This window comes from Nothobranchius furzeri, chromosome 7 (genome assembly GCF_043380555.1).
Source record: "Nothobranchius furzeri strain GRZ-AD chromosome 7, NfurGRZ-RIMD1, whole genome shotgun sequence".
Taxonomy (NCBI): domain Eukaryota; kingdom Metazoa; phylum Chordata; class Actinopteri; order Cyprinodontiformes; family Nothobranchiidae; genus Nothobranchius; species Nothobranchius furzeri.
The window spans coordinates 30,114,788-30,137,085 of NC_091747.1; the positions used below are offsets into that span (position 1 = coordinate 30,114,788).

At 45.1% G+C, this 22,298-nt stretch overlaps 1 protein-coding gene across 7 annotated transcripts in view; it reads left to right on the plus strand.

Annotated features, from left to right (window-relative positions):
* znf438 (zinc finger protein 438) overlaps positions 1-22,298 on the plus strand; it is a 108,960-nt gene that overhangs the window by 32,794 nt on the left and 53,868 nt on the right. For 5 of the 7 annotated variants that reach the window (XM_054751244.2, XM_070553017.1, XM_054751243.2 and 2 more), the window contains one exon: positions 14,554-14,629. The gene's annotated coding sequence lies outside the window, so the exon portion shown is untranslated. Of the gene's footprint in view, positions 1-5,078; positions 5,280-14,553; positions 14,630-22,298 lie in introns of all 7 variants that reach the window. The other 2 variants (XM_070553018.1, XM_070553016.1) reach the window with 1 other exon arrangement.

The following is a 22,298-nucleotide window of genomic DNA, read 5'->3' on the forward strand; positions in this document are numbered from 1 at the left end:
GGATGTAGATGGTTCGGGTTGGTGTGTGTGTGTGTGTGTTTTGTTCAGAAACTCTAGGCTGAGTAGCGAATCTGGTTGTTTTGACTAGGCTACCACGAGGCTTCAGAAGCTGATGACATGAGCCGCCATTTGCCGTATTTACGTACCCAGGAAGAGCCTCCCGTGTTAGATCAGGAATTGCCAGGTCTCGGACCTTCAGCGATACTGGAGCTGGTTGAAACAGCGGTCACAGCACACAACGCCCGTCTGAAGGGTCGACTCAAGTAGCATCGGCAGGCGTCAACAAGTTCACTCTTATTTTGAAGGACCGTCGTCTCATTGGTATAAACGACGGAACATCTCCAGCTTGACAGATTTCATCTCAAAGTAGGAAGTCCAGCTGGCCAGTCTGAACTTCTTAATGATGACGATGGAAATCCTTAGGAACTCGGATGTCCTGGAGCTGAGTTCAACATGTAACTGCTGAAATTGGAACGTAACGTGGAACTGCCTTAAAATGGCGTTGCCTTCTTTTTATATCTCCCCTTTGTTTAAGAATCTTAGTAAACCGGATTGGACTACTTTCATAAACAAACCAGATTCTGCCCTACCACAGTCGAAAGTTCTGATTGGTTGAAAACAATGTGTCATGCGTTTCCATGGTAATGCATATCAGTGTGTCTGGGGCAGCCCTGTTTATTCATTTAAACACATAACTCATGACATCTTTATTTCACAGATCATTCACTTGATTATTAATGATCAACAAATGATTTGATTAGCTTATCACAAATAAAGTACTTTGATTACTCAATGAAAAGCGTTCTTCTTCTGTTCTTCTGTCTCTTCTCCTGGAATGTAAACATACTGAACCAAGCGTCCGACCTTGGTGATGGTACTGTGTGAAGGGGCAGCTGTTAAGGGCAGACCATTATACTTCCTAACGCTACACTAGGTTGCTATCTCCGTTAGCTTAGCTCCCACCTCCGCGTTAGCTTTGGGTTAGCTTCAGGTTAGCTTGTAGCTAGTTCGACCGGGTGTCGTCAGTTGATCCCAGCCTTACAGCCCCACCCTCAGCTCCACCTCTCTTCCCTTTTATGGAATTGTCTGGGCTTGACGGAACCTGTGACACGGTCAAAATGGCGGTGGTGGCCACATCCCATTTTAGTACAAAAACTTATTATTGGAACCTATGGAAACCCATTGTCCATATATGTATGTCGATGGTTACAACACTGAGCTAACTGCTAAAATCATTAGCACTCTACAAGCCACTTGCGGTCAGGACACGAGAAAACAGTATTAAAATGTTAACCTGCTGCTTTTGTAGCAGTGTTTCTAAGCTGTTCAATAAAATGCCATAAAAAACCCTTACCTGTCATGAAGTGATCACTGCAAACTGTAGCATTTTACGTTCCGTGTCTGCTCATCTTGCAGCCGGAGATTATGATCCACTCTTCCCTCTTCGTTTAGTAAGTTTCGGTAAATCCTTTGTGGCACACTGCTTCACCCAGTCATCAAAGTAAATACAGCCTGGGGCTCGCCGGAGGTGATTTTGAGCAGTCAAGTGGTTACTCAGGATGTACCGCACGGCACAGCACTTCTTGGAAAGTTGCGCGTTACCCCAAGATTCCACTACCTCCGCTCCGCCCTGCCTTCCGCAGCTGCTCGCTTCCGAACTCAATTTTTACTGGAACCCGCTCTACAACGGCTCCGCTCCGGTGCGGAGACCTGAGGTGCGCAAATAGGCATGCGCGGGATTTTCGAGATCTTGCGATACAGTCCGTGCAATAAACGCGGAAGTTAGATCCAAACACCCGTTGTGTGGGAGAAGCATGGAAATGAACTGATTAATCTGCCCATCATTTGTGTTGAGAGATCAGCAGTGTTTGGATCAACAAAGTGTGACTACTTTGATAGTGGAAACTGTATTTATGGCTTATTTTTGTGCGTTCAGCCACCATTGATAGTTGTTAAAAGTTGTTAAACCTGTGCATATGAAACAAAAAATGCTTTTTATTTATCGATTTATTGTGAAATAACGGAAGTTGTGCTTGCTCCCTTTCCTGTTGGGCGGTTGTGATTCCTGTCCATTTACTGCGGAGGTGCTCCGGCGTCTGGCAAAAATAGAATCGATCCTATTTTTGCCGGATGGCGGAACGGCGGGCGGCACACTGCGCCAGGAAGCAAGAACTGACTCTATTGTTTATACGTGATCAGACTTGCTGTTGTCTTTTGTGAGACTAGTTCATTAACAGTGGTATGCATTTGTTAAAATATTTTAAGATCAATTGTACTTTAAAGCTATCAAAACTGTGGCTGGGTTTTTGCCAGCGGTTAGGTTTGTGCCGTAAAGCCGGCCACTATTGGAGACGGGCATTTACTTAACCTTGACTTAACCAGTGAGACAAGCTAATGTAGGAGACCGGCCTGTAATGGAATACAGGCCAATATTAGAGGATTTATGGTAGATTCAATTTTGTTAAATGTGATTCCATATAAATATGAATTATCAATCTGATTTCCTAATACCTTAGTAGGGCTGCACAATATATCACAAATATATCGTTATCGTGATATCAGCATGCGCAATATGAATATCGCAAAGAACAGATATATATGTATGTATGTATGTATGTATGTATGTATGTATATGTATGTATGTATCAATCAGTAAAAATGTATAGATTGTTTTTGATGCTGGGCAGGTTGAAGCATTGTTATTTAGTCTGTTAATGTAACATAAATTACTGTGAGATTATTACTGTGAAGCACCTTTTTGAAGGCACCATACAAGAAAAAAAACCTGGTGAAAATGATATGTAAATAAGTAAGAATGCATGTAGACCTACATAATTAAGCAAAACTGAAACACTAATATAAAGTATATACATTATATTTTTTTCTCCCTTCGAATCTGGGAGGGTGGAACCCCAGCTCCAGCTATGGACGAGCCCCCAGGGGGCCCAACTTGATATTTTTTTCATGGGGCCCAAAATCTCTGGCAGCCCCCCTGCATGCACCTACGTTCATGCTCGGATCTGGTAGACTAGTTTCTATCACGACAAGGAGGTTAATGAGAACTGTCAGACATCTGCTAGCAGCTGAACAACAGCTGGATGGTTGGACCCTAACCTGCTACCATCAGCCTGGCAGCCAATCAGAATTAAACAGCATCAGTCCAATTCTGAGCAGCTATTAGATCCAAAAGACGACTGTCTGACATGCACTTCAGGTCTAATTGCTTAGAGAAGTTAACAGTTGTCTCTTTAACCGCAGCAGGAACTTCCTGAGTGTGTATCTTCACCTACGGAGATGATCGAGGACCATAGCTGTGGGTTTCATGTGCGGTTGTCTGTGCTAGGAAGAGCAGATCAAAGCTATGATTGTTCTTGTGCTGGGAGAACACTCAGCTTACACATGCAGCCCACAAAAACCATCAGTACTCTGAAGCAGCAGCTGAAAAACCTGATGAATGCACTTAAAGACAAGAGTCACAACTGTCTGAAAACAAATGAAGCAGGGATGGGCCCGGATCTTCGTGTCTGACCTGCTTTACTTTAGTTGCTTCATTCAAACTCATTTCCTAAAATGTTGTTAAGAAAACATGTCAATAATTTCATTACAATGTTATTACTTCTATTATTATTTGAAGTTTCATCATTAATAAGTAAGATCTAGTGTGACATGGTACAATTAAAAGCCTGTTTTAGACCACTTAACAAACAGAATACTGGACCCAAATGGAATGTTCCAGCATTTCAGTGAAGTTACTCGTTAAAGGAGAGGTATAGTTCGGCTCCTTTATTGTTTTCTGGTGGAGGGTGTAATGGTTTGTTTACTTGTTTACTGCTACCTATGTGTCTATACGTGTGTGTTTAGAACGTGATTACGGGGTGTCGTAAAGCAAAAGGAAGTCTGTCTCAGCTAAAAGAAGATTTATGAGTAGCAACTGGTAGGCAGGGTTATCAGTAACCAGATGCAGATGTTTTGAATATTTGTGTTTGTGCCTGATTGTGCTGTTCCGTGGGGACGGCCCCTCGGATGGTTGTGTCACTGTGTTGGAAATAAAAGGCTGCACTGAGGAGGAGTCAGAGATCTTATACTTGGTGTAACACCTCTCCTCATGGGCCAAAAACTGAATTCTTGTGTCTGCCTGAATTTGTCACTTTTTCCTATATTTTTCTAACAAATGGTAATGGAGTCCCACGGTATTATGAGTTAGGGCTTTCTACTTATGTTGGATGAACACTAATACTGCAAATCTAATGATTGCTGTCTCTCTTAATTATGCATTTGTACTGTGGTCATAAATTATGCAGCGTGCTGTTGAACGCCTTGTCCTGAAGGTTAAATCCAGTTTTAATTTAAAAAGCTGTTACCACTTTGATGTCATCGTAACTCGGTGGAATCGGCACAAATTCCGGCCGTGGTTAGCGGGAATCCTGCATCTGAATAATTTGTCCAGACAGCCTAAATGATTATTCTAATATTATGCACTAAAAATCCCTTTCCTGTGCTGTTTCCTCTCCACGTCTGTGTGTCTGTTCTTGTCACTTATAAACAGTGTGTATGCAGCTTGTTTCTGCCTGAAACAAAGGAGGTGTCAGGGTGAATTAGCCCCCTCGACAACCCAACGTCCAGAAAGTTTAGGGATGCACCACAGCTTTTGCTGATTAACATGAACCGTGGCGTCTGCCTTTCTCTGCTCAGCTCCTGAGGTTCTCCAACAAGGTTGTTGGAAGAGGACAAGGAGTGTTAAATGAATAATTTACTCACAAGAGCGCTCCATATTTATTTAATACGCCTGGATGTGACTGAGTGTTTGCTAAATGAGCACTCGCTCAGCTTAATGGAGAGCCACCGCAGCAGGCATTTAGAGTTTGTTCTCTCTCTCGCTCTCCCTCTCTCTGTGTGTGTGTGTGTGTGTGTGTGTGTGTGTGTGTGTGTGTGTGTGTGTGTGTGTGTGTGTGTGTGTGTGTGTGTGTGTGTGTGTGTGTGTGTGTGTGTGTGTGTGTGTGTGTGTGTGTGTGTGTGTGTGTGTGTGTGTGTGTGTGTGTGTGTGTGCGTGCGTGCGTGTGTGTGTGTGTGTTACACAGACCGTGCAGAGTACAATCTCCACCTTGGCCGTGTTACAGAGAACCCCACATGGAGAAGATGCACAGTCCACGTAAAATGCCCAGAATTCAACCTGCAACTTTTTTATTTACAAGGCATCAACACTCTGCCTTCAACGCAATCCTCCCAGACCTCCTCCAAGACAAACTGTCCCAGATGAACGCACCTGACCCCATCTGAAGGTAGATCACTGACTTCCTGACAGACAGGAAGCAACAAGTGAGGCTGGGGAAAATGTCTCGTGCCTGTGGACCATCAGCACCGGTTCCCCTCAGTGGTTTCTCTTTTTTTGTTTGTTTGTTTTTCCGTGTTTAATTCCGACCAGACACGGAGACAAAGGTGAAAGAGAAAGGAAGGAACAAAAGTGTGTGTGTGTGTTGGGGGGGGGGGGGGGGGGGGTCTACAAAAATAAACAATAATGAACAAGAGTCTGTTTCTAGACCTGCAGAAAGAGAAAGAAGAGAAAAAAAAGAATAACAAATGGGACACACAACAATACAACAGGAGCAAGCTATCATGCGTCAACTTGATGAAGAAATATATAATCAACATTGTTTAACTGAACAATCACACGATAATAAATCAAAGTGCATTTAGTGCCAACCATAGCCTTAAGACCTGTGTTGAACGTACCCAAGTCCATACTTATGAGAGCACCATGTGAGCACCTGTGAGTGTACACGCGCTTGTTTATGTAAGGTTTCTCTATAAAAGCGTCCAATAGAGAGTGTGAGGGGCCACAGATCTGCCCCCTAAAGATGTGCAGAAGACGGAGGGAGCTCCAAGTCCCAGAGATCCAGGTGCTGCCCCAGAGCACAGGAACTCCAGGGAGACTGCAACCAGAAAAGCCCCTGCCCCCCTCGAGAGGCGCAGAGGATCGCCCCGGGGGGCCAAAACCAGCTGCCGGCTGAGTCCCGGGAGATATCGGCGGCAAGCCCACAGGCCCGCCCACAGCCTCCCACCCCCTAGCCGGCCAAGCCCGGGACCCAGCGACCGGGGACCCAGCAGTAGGGGCTGCATGACTTCATTTTTTTAAAAGTTGACAGTCAAGTAATGAAAATCGAGTCGACTTTGACTCAATTGCCTCAATTGCCTCAATTTCTCTTTGAGCAAAATGAACTAATGGTTCGCTGGAGTTTTTGACAATTAAAATTGCACCCACATTATCAAAGTTTAACCCATCTCTTTTAACAACGGTAGTTTCTGCATCTATACTGCTCTGCTTCAGCCCTCTCCCCCTCCCCCTGCGCAGCGGCCGCAAACTCACTGATGCGCCTGCAGCCTCTCGGAGTTCCTGCTGCTCTAAACATTAAAATAATTATTTCATTTTCTGTTCCTCACTTCTGATTACCTTCAATGGTGTCTGTTTGTTGCAGCCACCAGGTACAATAACTAACTTGTTTTTATTTGACTATTTTTCTGTCCTGCCTGTTTATTATCTTCCTGCATCTCCTCTCAATCCTAAAGAAAAACCGCTACCTGGGTTCATATATATTCGCGTTATGAGTTACCTTTGAACTGCAGCTCTAAAAGATCTACTGACTGCAAAAACAGCGGAGTGCGCGCTGCTCGCCGGCCGCACCGGTGAGGTGCATCACCGGAGGACAAAACAGGTGATGCGCCCCGCTCCACAGCAGCGAAAAGCATCAGGCACAAATAAAAGACAGAAAACATGAAAGGAAATGAGCTGACATGAACGATCGCGTGTTAAATTTGTTTTTGAGGTGGTGACACCTAATTTGATAATGTTACTGTTGCCGTGCTCAGGACACAGATGTCTGGAGCGTGTCAACAATCAGAGCTTTGCATGTGCAAGCTGGTTAAGATTAGGATGGGGCTGAGTGGAAGGTTAAATTGCAAGAAGGTGAAGGTCACAATTTGGTTAAATTTACTGCGGTGTCAGCACCGACGCTCTGGCACAGTGCATCGCCTCCCGACGCGCAGGGGCTTGTCACCTGCTGTATTTTCTGAGGACTGCATCTTGTCGGTCATTATCACGTGACAGCGACTAGTCGATGACAGGCATAAAAAGTCACTACAGAGCAGTGAAGTCGACTATTTCATACAACCCCTACCCAGCAGAGCCCAGGGACCCAGTCCCAGACCCCACCAGGCAGTCACCAGGATTGGTCAGGCAGACACCAAAAATCTTAAACTCCCTGACCCGGGAGCCACGACCCAGGCAGACCAAGGCGCCGCACTCCACACCAGGTGTGGCAGGGAGAGGGGAGACGAAGATCTATGTCATCAAAAGAAGTCCCAGGAGAAGGGAGGAGTCAAAGGCCCCACCTGAGATATACAGTCATACACAAACACAGTCACACACTCCCTCCCTCGTGCTCACACATACACATACAACCAAAGACTTACAAAAATGCATGCCGGACACCCACTCATGCTCCCCATACACACCCTATTCACTCTGGTTCTGGTACTGCTGCACATGGGGTACAACCATTACCGGTTACCAGAGTTCGACCCTTTCTGCTGGGGTGCTGATGAACAGGCTCCCCCACCCAACGCTTAGCACAGCAACCCACCACTCCAGACCCCAACCGGATGGCCGGATCTCCCTCCTAGCCTCCAGCCCCAGGAAACCGAGCGACAACAGAGGTGTGCTTAGGGCCTTAGTCTCCCTCCGCCTGCTCCAATATGGTGTTAGTGAGTGTTGATGAGGTGTATTCCATGGCTGTGGTGAGCGGGCAGTGCGGGCATCGTCTGGCCTATGCCAGCTGATGCCACCACACCACCCCACTTGCACCCACAGCCCTCAGTGTCTAAGTGCAGTTTAAAATTGGAAGTGGGCACCGGCATTCGGGATGAGGCTGAGAAATCCCCCTGCCAACTGCCGTTGAATGTGCTCACTCCTAAGGCCCTAACACCCAAATTCCACTACCTCCGCTCCGGTCCGCCCCCGCCTTCCGCAGCCGCTCGCTTCCGAACTCAATTTTTACTGGTACCCACTCTACAACGGCTCCGCTCCGGTGCGGAGACTTGAGGTGGGCAAACAAGCATGTGCGGGATTTTCGAGATCTTGCGATACAGTCCGAGCAATAAACGCGGAAGTTAGATCCAAACACCCGTTGTGTGGGAGAAGCATCGGCATGAACTGTTTAATCTGCCATCATTTGTGTTGAGAGATCAGCAGTGTTTGGATCAACAAAGTGTGACTACTTTGATAGTGGAAACTGTATTTATGGCTTATTTTTGTGCGTTCAGCCACCATTGATAGTTGTTAAAAGTTGTTAAACCTGTGCATATGAAACAAAAAACGCCTTTTGTTTATCGATGTATTGTGAATAACGGAAGTTGTGCTTGCTCCTTTTCCTGTTGGGCGTTTGTGATTTCTGTCCATTGACTGCGGAGGTGCTCCGGCGTCCGGCAAAAATAGGATCGATTCTATTTTTGCCGGACGCCGGAACAGAGGGCGGCGCACGGCGCCGCACTGCCGGAGCACGGCCGCAGTAGTGGAATTGTTCTGATTGACTAGAACGGGACCGATTTTGCTCCGGCGTTCGTGTCGGAGCAGAGCGCAGCGGAGCGGAGGTAGTGGAATTTGGGGGTAAGTGTGCGTTTGCGTGGAATGTCATTGGTGGAAGTGTTTATGGTGCAAATAAAATTGGGGGGCAGGTTGCCACAGGAATGCGGAAATGGGGTCCATACCTGCACTCCCTGACTTGTCCACCCCCCAAGGTCCTATGTGCATGTTTGTGTGATGATGTGAGGGAGCAGGAGGAGAGAAATATGTGGCGATGGGGAGGAATGGCTTGTTGGGCTTAGCCCTCCAGGGAGCCAGCTCCCCCACTGGCCCCAATAGGCACCTCTGTTGTCAAAATGCCACCCAGGTAATGGAGACCCCATTATTTTTGCCTGATGCACCCCACTGCTGTGGAGCGGGGCGCATCATCTGCAGGGTTCCCACGCGTCCTGGAAAACCTGGAAAATGATAGTCCAATTTTCCATTCGTGGAAAACACATGGAAAATGGGGTGAATTGCAAAATGTCCTGGAAATTTTTGAGTTGTCCTGGAAAATAATTTTCCATCCTTGTGGATAAACAAACAGATTAAACATTTTGGGCAATATTGGGCTGTAGCGCTTCTCCTTTAATTTCTGCATCTAGCTGGCACAGCGCCCCACATGATGCTTCCAACCAATCAGATTGCATATTCCCCTTCAGTTCCAGTTCCACTTCTGTTTTTCCAACTGTCTTTTTGGCTAGATTTACAGATTTTTCACCCCTAGATTTATTTCTCTAAAGAAGGGCCAAAAGTAGCGACTCGGTTCGCGAGTATTGCATTATCGCAGTTTATAGAGCGAGAGGTTTTTCTCCTTCTCTCTGTTGAGTGACAAAGGAGCAGCGGAGAGCTTTTGTTTTTTTCACTCATGCGATGAGACGTGAGAACATGAGGAGAGCTTCGGGATAGCAACGGAAAGCAGGTAGTCTACCGGACCCGCGCTCCACTCAGTAATTCATACTTGTTCTATCGTCCAACAGCAGAAACAAAAATATGTGAATGATAAAAATGTCATGAATTTGATTCTATCAATTCTATCAAAATACTAAGTATGTGCTCAGAGGACAGAGCCTCAGCTGTTCATACTGTTTTTAGCTAGCTACACAGACCGCAGCCAGGAGGCAGTGAGAACTGGACTGGCATGGTCATTTGAACAAAGTTGTTAACGTAATTAAATTGAATTCAATACGGCTAAATTAATAACTAGGAATGATTTTAAGTGGTAACTATATATTTATCATAGTAATGTTACGTACAGTCCAGACTAAAATGGTAGCGAACAACTACAAGTACTTATCTCTGAGGTAAAAAAAAATATTTTTCAGGTCCAATATGTTTGTGGTGTTAGCGGGAGATATTAACCTAGTCATCTATCCTGAATCTTGTTTCTGGATGACTGGACTAACCTAAAATGACCAATACTGGAACAACAAAATGCAGTTTAACATCCAACTATGTGGAATAAGCAGTAAAGTGTAATGTGGTGTGTACAGTAAGTATAATACATAGAATATGAAAGATATGAAAGAGCTAAGGTTTGAAAAGTAGGCCTAATTTATTGAATAAACAGTCATTATAAACAGTAACAATCTTTCAAAATATGTCTTTGTGTCCTTTATAGACAGGAGTGAGTGATGTCAGGAAGACGGTGCCAATTCAAAACTTTTCAAAACTGGCTTTTTGCTAGCCTCAAGACTCTCTGCCTGTGTGTTGGGGTTTACCCCAGTGGACGAGAGGGTAGCTTCTCTGTGCCTTCGGGTCGGGAAACGGGTCCTTACTGTAGTTTGCGCTTATGGGCTAAATACCTGTTCAGAGTACCCACTCTTTTTGAAATCCCTGGGACGAGTGCTAGATAGTGCTCCATCAGGGGACTCCATTGTCCTGCTGGGGGACTTCAATGCTCACCTGGGCAATGACAGCATGACCTGGAGGGGTGTGATTGTGAGGGATGGCCCGCCTGATCTGAACTCGAGTGGTGTTTCATTATTGGACTTCTGTGCAAGCTGCAGTTTGGCCATAACGAACACCATGTTCGAACATAAGGATGCCCATCGGTACACTTGGTACCAGGGCAGCCTAGGTCGCAAATCGATGATAGACTTTGTAGTCTTATCATCTGACCTACGGCCATATGTTTTGGATACCCGAGTGAAGAGAGGAGCGGAGCTGTCAACTGATCACCATCTGGTGGTGAGTTGGATCAGATGGCAGGGGAAGATGCTGCGTAGACCTGGCAGACCCAAACGCATAGTGAGGGTCTGCTGGGAACGCCTGACAGAAGAACCTGTCAAGACGGTCTTCAACTCCCACCTCCGGCAGAGCTTTGACCGTGTCCTGAGAGCAGTGGGGGACGTTGACTCCGAGCGGGCCTTGTTCCACTCTGCGATTGTTGAGGCGGCTGTTGCTAGCTGTGGTCGCAAGGTGGCCGGTGCCAGTTGTGGTGGTAACCCCCGTACCCGCTGGTGGACACCAGAGGTTCGGGGAGCCGTCAGGCTGAAGAAGGAGGCCTACAAGGCGTGGCTGGTCTGTTGGTCTCCGGAGGCAGCAGACAGGTACCGGGTAGCCAAGCGGGGTGCAGCAGTGGCAGTTGCCAAGGCAAAATCTCGGGCGTGGGAGGAGTTTGGTCAGGCCATGGAGAAAGACTATCGATCGGCTCCAAAGAGGTTCTGGCAAACTGTCCGACGCCTCAGGAGAGGAAGGCAGCAACTCGCTCACACTGTTTACAGTGGGGATGGGGAGCTGCTGACATCAACTGGGGCTATGGTCGGATGGTGGAAGGAATACTTTGAGGAGCTCCTCAATCCCACCTACGCGCATTCCGAGGAGGAACCGGAGGCATGGAGATGGACTGTCATATCTTGGGGGCAGAAGTTGCTGAGGTAGTCAAACAACTACACAGCGTCAGAGCCCCAGGGGTGGATGAGATTCATCCTGGGTATCTCAAGGCTATGGATGTTGTAGGGCTGTCGTGGTTGACACGTCTCTGCAACATTGCGTGGTCATCGGGGGAAGTTCCTGTGGAGTGGCAGACTGGGGTGGTGGCCCCCATCTTTTAGAAGGGTGACCAGAGGGTGTGTTCCAACTATAGGGGGATCACACTCCTCAGCCTCCCTGGAAAAGTACTGGAGAGGAGGGTCTGATCGATAGTGGAATCTCAGATTGAGGAGGAGCAATGTGGTTTTCGTCCTGGCCGTGGAACTGTGGACCAGCTCTATACCCTTTTAAGGGTGATGGAAGGGGCATGGGAGTTTGCCCAACCAATCCACATGTGTTTTGTGGATTTGGAGAAGGCTTATGACTGTGTCCCCAGGGGCACTCTGTGGGGGACGCTCCAGGAGTATGAGGTGGGTGGCTTTCTGTTAAGGACCATTCAGTCCCTTTACCAGAGGAGCGTGAGTTAGGTCTGCATAGCTGGTAGTAAGTTGGACCTGTTCCCGGTGAGGGTTGGACTCCGCCAGGCCTGCCCTTTGTCACTGGTTCTGTTCATTACCTTTATGGACAGAATTTCTAGGCGCAGCCGTGGTGTGGAGTGTGTCGAGTTTGATGGCAGGAGAATCTTGTCTTTGCTTTTTGCGGATGATGTGGTCCTCCTAGCTTCATCCAGCTCTGACCTTCAGCTCTTGCTGGGTAGGTTCGCGGCCGAGTGTGAAGCGGCTGGGATGAGGATCAGCACCTCCAAATCTGAGACCATGGTTCTCGACCGGAAAAGGGTGGCTTGCCACCTCCGGGTCGGGAGAGAGGTCCTACCTCAAGTGGAGGAGTTTAAGTATTTCAGGGTTTTGTTCACGAGTGAGGGTAGGAGGGATCGGGAGATCGACAGGCGGGTTGGTTGGGCGTCTGCAGTGCTGCGGACGTTGAGCCGATCTGTCGTGGTGAAGAGGGAGCTGAGCCAGAAAGCCAGGCTCTCGATTTACCGGTCAATCTATGTCCCAATCCTCACCTATGGTCATGAGCTTTGGGTAATGAACGAAAGAACGAGATTGCGGATACAAGCAACCGAAATGAGTTTCCTCCATAGGGTCGCCAGGCTCAGCCTTGGAGATAGGGTGAGGAGCTCGGACATTCGGGAGGGACTCTGAGTAGAACCGCTGCTCCTCCAGATCGAAAGGAGTCAGTTGAGGTGGTTTGGGCATCTGGTCAGGATGCCTCCTGGACGCCTCCCTGGGGAGGTGTTTCGGGCATGTCCTGCCGGCAGGAGGCCCCCGGGTCGACCCAGGCCACGTTGGAGAGGTTGCATCTCCATTCTGGTCCGGGAACGCCTTGGGGTCCTGCCGGAGGTGGCTGGGGAGAGGACGGTCTGGAGCTCCCTAGTTGGGATGCTGCCCCCGCGACCCAGACCCGGATAAGCGGAGGAAGACGACGACGATTTCATTCAGCACAGTGGATTAACCTGGTTCAGTTGCTGAGCAGAACAAAAACAGGACATGGAGATGACTTGATGATGCCACAATGTCACACCTCTGGTATGAACTAAAGTAGAGAATAACTTCTGTTTTAGTTGTGTTGCATTGTAAGTAGAGGAAAGCAGGTGGGCTTGTGAAAGACAAAAATCTTTCCACAACTATATTGTCAAAATAACGGTGTGGGTAGGTAAAATATCATATCTGTTTCTAAATATATCGGGATATCGGCAAACCGCAGTTATGATAACTTGACTTGTACACTGAAAAATTCTTGAAAATGTCCTGGAAAAGTCCTGGAAAATTATTTCAAGAAAAGAGTGGGAACCCTGATCTGTTTTGTCATCCGGTGACGCACTGCGGCCATCGAGCAGCACGCACTCCGCTGTTTTTGCGGTCGTTAGATCTTTTAGAACTGCAATTCAAAGGTAACTCATGAGGTGAATATATATGAACCCAGGTAGCAGTTTTTCTTTAGGATTGAGAGGAGATGCAGGAAGATAATAAACAGACAGGACAGAAAAATAGTCAAATAAAAACAAGTTAGTTTTTGTACCTGGTGGTTGCAACAAACAGACACCATTGAAGGTAATCAGAAGTGAGGAACAGAAAATGAAATAATTATTTTAATGTTTAGAGCAGCAGGAACTCCGAGAGGCTGCAGGCGCATCAGTGAGTTTGCGGCCGCTGCGCAGGGGGAGGGGGAGAGGGGAGATGGCTGAAGCAGAAACTACCGTTGTTAAAAGAAATGTGTTTAACTTTGAAAATGTGGGCGCAATTTTAATTGTCAAAAACTCCAGCGAACCAACCGACCCCACCCCTCCGCCGCTTCAGGTGTATGACGTCATCAACGACTAGTCGAAGTCCACTAAATTTTCATTACTTGACTGTCGACTTTAAAAAAAATTAAGTCATGCAACCCCTAGTTCGGAGGTTCTGAAACTCCTGGAGTAGAACCTCAAGCAGATTAAGTCGCCCCTCAAATCCCAGAAGCCGTTCATCTATAGAATCTAGTAATTCAAATATGTCCTTATGGGGAGATGAGGCCTCAGGCGATTCCTGAGGACGGCTCCTCTTGGTCCCAGGTGTTTCGGTCTCAGCTGCTGACTTCTTCGGACCCATAAAGAAAAACTCAAAAACTTTGTCAATATAGTTTTGTAAACTTTCTAAATTGTCTCCACTTACCTCCAGGTTGAGTGAGTTATACTTACCAGATACTTTTTTGCATTGTCAGTAGATAAATTAGGCGAAAATGTGTCTTAATTGTTTGTGGATGTTTGCTAACGAGCTGCCATCAGCTTCATACGCTGCCGTGTATCCGGTGATCGGCAGTCAGCGCATGCTCAGCCGTCCGCTCAGTGGTTTCTAGGATGGAGGGTGTTTCAGACTCCAGAGTTCCTTTGAGAGATTACACCTCATGACTGGTCAGGAACACCTTGAAATGGATAACTTTTAGATTCAACGATGAAGCACTTTAAATGCACCTATCCTATCTTGATTTAATAAATTAAGTGTAGGTCCCGCTACTGTCTCTTACAGGGGGAGTGAGGAGCAGAGGGACAGGACCACAACCAGCACACTGCCCAGAGAAAAGAGGAGGAAAGGCTTCCAACAGGTAAACTCCTGACTTCAAATTACAGTTTGGCTTTTTAAGGTGAACTTGTGTCATTTCACAGATACTTCAGCTATGTTAGTTCATCATTTGTTTGTTTAAATCTGACAGACGCCTGGAGACAATAACCCTCACTTTGTCCTCCTCCTGTGGAGCGAGGCGGTCCTGTCAGGGAGAGGAATGTATTCCTGTTACTCTTTGTCTCTCCCAGGAGAGGAAAATCTCTCAGCTCGCACTGACCTAATTTTTAAAATAGCTCATCTATACAGCAGTCACATTCTCTCTCTCCTTCTGGTCTTGAAGACAGAGGGACCACCCCCACCTCCTGTTTACTTGTCTCTCCATCACTATCTGCGTTTACATGCGCCAAATTTCCCCTATCCGATTGAAACCTTGGTTGATCTCTGTTTACGTGGACAATAACTGAAATTATCCTAGCATGCCATGAGTATACATGCACCAAGCACTCAGATTAAATAGGTTGAACATGCGCATAGTTGTCTTTCCTGGGAAAAATGTACACAAACACCATCTTGTCCGCACGTCTTTCCCCTCCCATTTTATTTTCTTATTCTCCAGCTTTGTCTGTTGCTTATGTTTTCCCTCGTTACGCACCTTTGCATTTTGACCTGTATGCTTTTGTTTTTACTGATTGCTTTAACTAAGCTACATGTTCAGCAGGATAACGTACTAATGATCACCCGCTCACACCATCCTCCTGCTTCTCAGACTTGTCCTGAGTGGCTGCAAAGGCAGAAATATGTCATGCTGAAGTTGCACACATGCACAGTGGGCAATATTTTACTCCAACAATCTGAATGGGCGCGTACATGAATTTTTGATCTCATAGGGCATGATTCCCATTACTTACACCCATGTAAACGTAGTGTTTTGTACCTGACATGAGATTAAAAGCTTATGCAAGTGCCTGTAATGGTTACGTTGACTCTGCCCGTCATGAGCACAAAACATCTCACATGAATCTTTGTGCTTACATGGTGAGCTTTTGAAAACTACATCCTTCCCTCTTAATAGAACAACTCGAACACGTCTGTCTAGTTTAATAGCATTATTACTGTCAAAACTGGCTTTGATTCTGATGTTCAGATGACCCAATGAAGACCATAGAGGAAGCTTAGATGGTCTCAGAAGACTTCATTCATGATGTTGTGTTCTCGTGGAAAAGTCACATTAAAAATTCACGAAGATGTTGCTGTTTGGAGGTGTTCAGAAAGCCACTGAGCTATATATATATAAATATGTAGGTCTGAGTATTTCATAACCTGCTCAGTTACTGAGATTTTCACCCACAACCATTTCTAGGGGTTACAAAGAATGGTGTGAAAAGGGAAAAACATCCAGTATGCTGCAGTCCGGTGGGCAAAAATGCCTTGTTGATGCTAGAGGTCAGAGCAGAATGGGCTGACTGATTCAAGCTGATAGAAGAGCAACTTTGACTGAAATAACCACTCGTTACAACCGAGGAATGCAGCAAAGCATTTGTGAAGCCAACACGCACAACCTTGAGGCGGATGGGCTACAACAGCAGCAGACCCCACCGGGTACCACTCATCTCCACTACAAATAGGAACAAGAGGCTACAATTTGCACCAGCTCACCAAAACTGGACAGTTGAAGACTGGAAAAATGTTGCCTGGTCTGCTGAGTCTCCATTTCTGTTGAGACATTCAGATGGTAGAGTCAGAATTTGGTGTAAACAGAATGAGAACATGGATCCATCATGCCTTGCTACCACTGTGCAGGCTGGTGATGGTGGTGTAATGGTGTGGGGGATGTTTTCTTGGCACACTTTAGGCCCCTTAGTGCCAACTGGTTTAAATGCCACGGGCTACCTGAGCATTGTATCTGACCATGTCCATCCCTTCATGACCGCCATGTACCCATCCTCTGATGGCTACTTCCAGCAGGATAATGCACCATGTCATAAAGCTCCAGTCATTTCAAATCGGTTTCTTGAACATGACGATGTGTTCACTGTACTACAACGACCCCCACAGTCACCAGATCTCAGCCCGATAGAGCATCTTTGGGATGTGGTGGAACGGGAGCTTCGTGCCAAGGCCTTTCATGCCTCTGCTCATCTGAACTGCTTCACCTCTTTACAGCTCAAGACAAAACGGAGAACTCTCTTGACAAATACATAATCAAACAACGTTTGTTACTGACAGTTATGATGTGAGCCCAATGTTTAATCAATCTGTGAAATGACAATGTTATTACTTGATATTATAATTCTGTGATCAGTAGTATTTTACAAGTAATTATAATCTTGGACAGCTGCACTAGACACGTGATGACACAGAGTAATGCTAAAATCACATGACATATTTCCTTTTGTCTGATCCAATCAGAACCTTCATTTCTGAAGCGAGGCGGGGTTTTCTGTGGTGTTTGTATAAGCCCTCTTTTGCATGTCAAATTCTGATTAGCCAGTGAACCAAAATATGACAATTATAAAAACTATTCCCACGTCACCTTCAGTTCAGTTCAAAGAGTTCTCGAGAAGTTCGGACAGGCCATCCAAACTCCTCTTCAGCCGAAAGAACCTTGCTCGACAAGCTGGATAAAATCTGTTGCACGTTACACCTGACCGCAACGGTTCCTTCAGAATAAAAGCTGAACTCACAACCCCTTCAGGGTTTCGCTGACGCCAATAATAACTTGTCGTGACCTGGGAGCATTCTGAGACTAGACTGGTCGGGACCGCTGCTGTTTCTACCGGCTTTGGCATCAAGGAGGGTCCTAAGGACCTCGACATTCTGGATCTAAACGGATGCTTCCCCTGGGGTACGTAGACCGACAGATGGCGTTTCATGTGTGTTCTAAATCTCCAACTAAAGTTTAGAGCGAAACATTCACTCCCACTCAGAACTAAATGCTTCTCCGGATACGAGGTTCTGATAACAACATTCCACACATATACATCAATCATCTCACGTGTCATTCCACCTAGTTCATCAGTACACAGAGTGTTTAAAGCTAGTCTTGTTTAAATTGTGTAGAAATAAATTTCTTAACTATTATAGACCTGACACTCTCTCTTTCCTCGAGATTAATACGAAGTGTCACCTAATCCCTGCAATAAAAGTTTTGATCATCTGGTTAAAATATTCAAAGAACCATCAGATTGACATTTCATATTTCTATGGAATCTCACATTTTATGGTTCATAAGTAAGATGTAAACTACCCATCGTTACACAATGAAACATTTTGATATTATGATCAGTAATGTTTGGTTTAACAAGTGAATCACTATCTACACTCATACACAATGTTCATAAAATAAAGTTAAAGTAATTTCTGCACATAGATATTTTCTTACCCACAAATCATCTGAAAGAAGGTGTGATGTTCTGAGGTTTGTTGTTAACACCTCTCAACATGGCACGTCCCGATTGGCCAAGTAAATCATAATATGAGAATATTAAAACAGGATCACTTGCGGAGCATTCCAGCATTCTGTGAGATTCAGCATTCAGTTAGTTTTGAGCAGAACTCCGGATTGGCCACCGGAGGAAACAGTAACCACCGCATCTCTTGAAAAGCTTTCGACAAGCTAAAAGCTGCCTACAGCTGACACAGCAAAACAGTTCCTTCAGCTATTCAGAAACAGCTGCTCTAGACGCAAACTAGTTCCAACCTGTGTGCCTGGCGACATCTCTGGTCTGGAGTATTGGAGCTGCGGTTAATCTACTGAACCTCGGTACCCAGAGGTCATCCGACCTTCTTGGCCTCCGGATCCGCGAAGAGGGTCTCCAAAGAATGGGTGAGGTAGACACAGCATGATTGCGTCTGATGGCTTTTTGATAAGAACCAACTTCATAGTTTAATGTATACCAAATTCTTCTCACACCCAGAACTCAGTTCTTCTAGATACAAGGTTCTGAAAAACACACACCATTCAATCACCATACATTACATCCCATCCCCTTAGATTCATCCATCACAGTAGTCTTAGTTAACTTAGACACGCAACTAGCAAAAGATACTTTGTCAGTCCTGAAAACTGAAACCAAAAACGCTTTAGACTGTAGACTGGCGCAGGCTCGGCCTTGCGAGAGTTCAGCGCAGGCGTGCGCTCTGAAGGGCCCTCAGTCGACGCGCAGGTGCAGTCAGAGTCATTCGACTGATTGATGACGTAACCTCGAGGAGCCTGAGACACCTTGTGTTTGACTGTTGGAGGGGACAAGGGCGTAGAAACGAGTTTAATATTGGGGGGGACACATTTTGGAAATCTAACAAATCTGTAAATCTGTTGTAGGTCAATATAACAACTGCGCTCCTCTGACCAAGGCCTGCTCGCTGTCCCTCGTTCTAGGTGTCGTACTCGCGGGGACCGGGCTTTCTCAGTCCTAGCGCCGTCACTCTGGAACCAGTTGCCACCCTCAGTTAGGCTGTCCCCATCTCTGCCAGTCTTTAAGAGTCACCTACAAACACACCTCCTCTGCTTGGCGTTTCCTGAACATGTTTGATTTTGTCCCTCTTTTATGTTGAATTTATTTCACAGTTTTCATTGGTTCACTCAATCCATTGTTTCACACATTTGTCCTGTACCAGAATGTTTCACCTATTTTGTAATTTGTATTTTGTAATTTGAATTGCTTTTATTGTTGATTTATTCAATATATTTACCTTCAACTGAACCATGTTCAGTGCTTTGGGCTTCCTGACAGGGTTGCGGAAGGCGCTTTATAAATAAAGCTTTGATTGATTGATTGATTGATTGATTGATTGATTGATATATAGGTCAACTTCACAGAAAAAATACATTAAATGATTATTTCTGATTCTAACGTGTCACTGAGTGTTTCATGCAGGCTAAACATGAACATAGTCTTCTACCACAATCTCCTGCATTAGCTTCTGATAGAAAAGCTGATAGACGGTGAAACTCTAGGATTAGAAAAGTCTGACAGATGTGACTCTGGGCGTAAGGCAAAGCCCAGAAAGACAAGAAAATAACTTTTATAGCCCAGTTCACTAACATTCTGGTTTTTTTTTTTTTTGATCGGGGACCCATGAGCCAGCCAGAAGGGGAGGAGACTTAGGCTCCCCATTAGCCAGATCCAGGTGCTTACTGGCCAACGTGGATGTTTTAATGATAAAAAAGCTGTTTATGTGTCAGTACTGTTTTATTTTTATTTAATAGTATGAATGTAGGATATATTATCTTATTCATATGGGGAGAGATGTGTAAACAGATTTAATACAAGACTAAAGCTGTGAATATTCAGTCTGAATTGATCTGACTCTCATCAGAATATTTTAAACTACATCAGCCAACAATGCTGACCAACAATCAGAAAAATCTGCTTGCTTCTGACAGAATGAAAAAAGAAATAATTCACTCACAGCAGCAGCTGGAACTACATTAATTTTCAGATGGACAAAAGAAAAAACAGTGGCCAAAATTGCAGTCTAAATTCAACAGAATGCAGAGTTTAACACTTATTTTTCTAATATTTCTAAGGAAGTGTGTACAGAATGTAATTTATTCTTAAACCGTACTGCCCAGCTCTACTTGTTATGGAATTACATATATTTAACTGTGTTCACTTATTATTACATTCAAATCTTCCTCTCATCAGCCACCTAAAACCATCTCATTCTTCACTGTAGCACCTACCTGCACCTCAGCAGGTCTGGCTCTCCCTGTCTCACCCTCAGCAGGTCTGGCTCTCCCTGTCTCACCCTCAGCAGGTTCCTGCTGAACTTCATCTGATCTCTAATATAAAAACAGTGGACATGAATAAGGAGTAAAAAAAATACTGTTGGACGACTAGTGCAACGTTAAAATCATGGTTGTTATAGTATTATTTAGTCGTGTTCACTTGTTATCATGCTCAAATCTTCCTCTCATCATCAACCATCTAAAATCTCACTCCACTGTAGCACCTACCTGCACCTCAGCAGGTCTGACGCTGCCTGTCTCACCTTCTTCATCATTTCCTGCTGAACTTCCTCTGGTCTCTTATATGAAAAGTGACATAAATGAGGTTAAAAAATGAAATGTGATGAGAACGTCACAAACAAGCAACAATCACACTTACAAACTCCATTTTTATGTGGAGATTCAACTTTTTTATTTATTTCGTGTCAAATGGTTTTTGTCTGTTACTGTAAAATTCGCTATTTTTTGTTGACTAGTAGTGTTGTTTAATGTTTAACGCTAACTAGCAAGATGTTTACGTTAGTCAGCCATTTTAGCGTTTGACCAGAAATACAATTATACTCTTGGACTAAATTATTACCAACTCACAATTCCTTTCTTTATTTTTTTGCCCATGAGTAGAACTGGCTGAGCTGCTGCCGTCTGTCTCTGACTCCTCCTGCTTCACTCAGCCAGCCTGTCTGAGTCCCTGAGGGGAGGGGCTGTGTCTTTCAAAGTAAAAGCTTGCGAGTCAAATATTTCAAAATCAATCTTTTTCTTCTCCATGTTATTGGGGGGGACAAATGCGCGTTTGTCCAATATTGGAGGGGACACGTCCCCCCCGGTTCCTACGCCCTTGGGAGGGGGGCAGATCTCATCATCTGTCATGCAGGAGGGGAGAAGCGCAGCAGCTTCCTACGGACCCAATAAGGTTTTTATTTAGATTCTTTTTTTTTTCCGAGGCTGCATTAGGCAGCCTTAGGTTAAAGGTTTCTGAGTTATTTTTTTTTCTATCTCTGTAATGTTCCTTTTACATTTGTTCTGTTTTTTGGCTGGGTGCACCCATGCAGTGGGCTTCTATTCAGGGTAGGAAGAGTTTCTTTTGTTCATGTGCATGGTTGCAGGTTCAAGTCATATTGGAATTTACAGTTGGAAATAAGGCTGGGCGATATATCAATATTTTTAAAATATCGGTTTAATTTCTAAACAAGATATAAGATGACTTTATATCTTTATATCGATATGACTGGTCAGACTGCTATGCTAGTGATTAGCAGCTGTGCTAGCGGTTAGCTGCTATGCTAGCGACATGTTTGTAGCGGAGGCAAATTGATGATTTTATCTGTTATGACCAGGAAGATGTAATATTCTATATAAATATAAAGTATTAACCTGCGGGGTCTTTATTGTAATTATTCAGAAGATTCTAGGATTTAATTCAGAAGATCTAGGTTCTTTACTTTTTCAGTGATCAACCACACTTCGTGTTACTTCAAGGAGTCAGGTTTATAAAAGTAAGAATTTATTTTACAAACAATTTAAAACATGACTAATTAATTAAGCATTTACTGTGATTGGATGGAGCTAAATGTGATGAAGGCTATGTGTCAGTGTGATGTTGTTCAGAACTTCCGAATCTCGGAAAGCGGCGTCTCCGGATGAAAAAGAATTTGGTTTGCTCTAAACTATGAAGTTGTTATCATCACCTTTTATCAGTTACTTTCTGTCCATATCAGTTACTTTCTATCCACATCAGTTACTTTCTATCCACATCAGTTACTTTCTATCCATATCAGTTACTTTCTATCCATATCAGTTACTTTCTATCTATATTAGCTTTTGTTATTTTACATGTTATATATTTTAATCCTCCAGTGTTTCCTCTGTGGAGTCCTCTGCCTTGGGCCCGTGGTCGGCGGCGGCCGGGGCGCTCCTCGGGTAGTGCCCGGCCAGTGGTGGGGGTCTCCGCCCTCCCTGGGCGTCATGGGCTGGTGTCTTG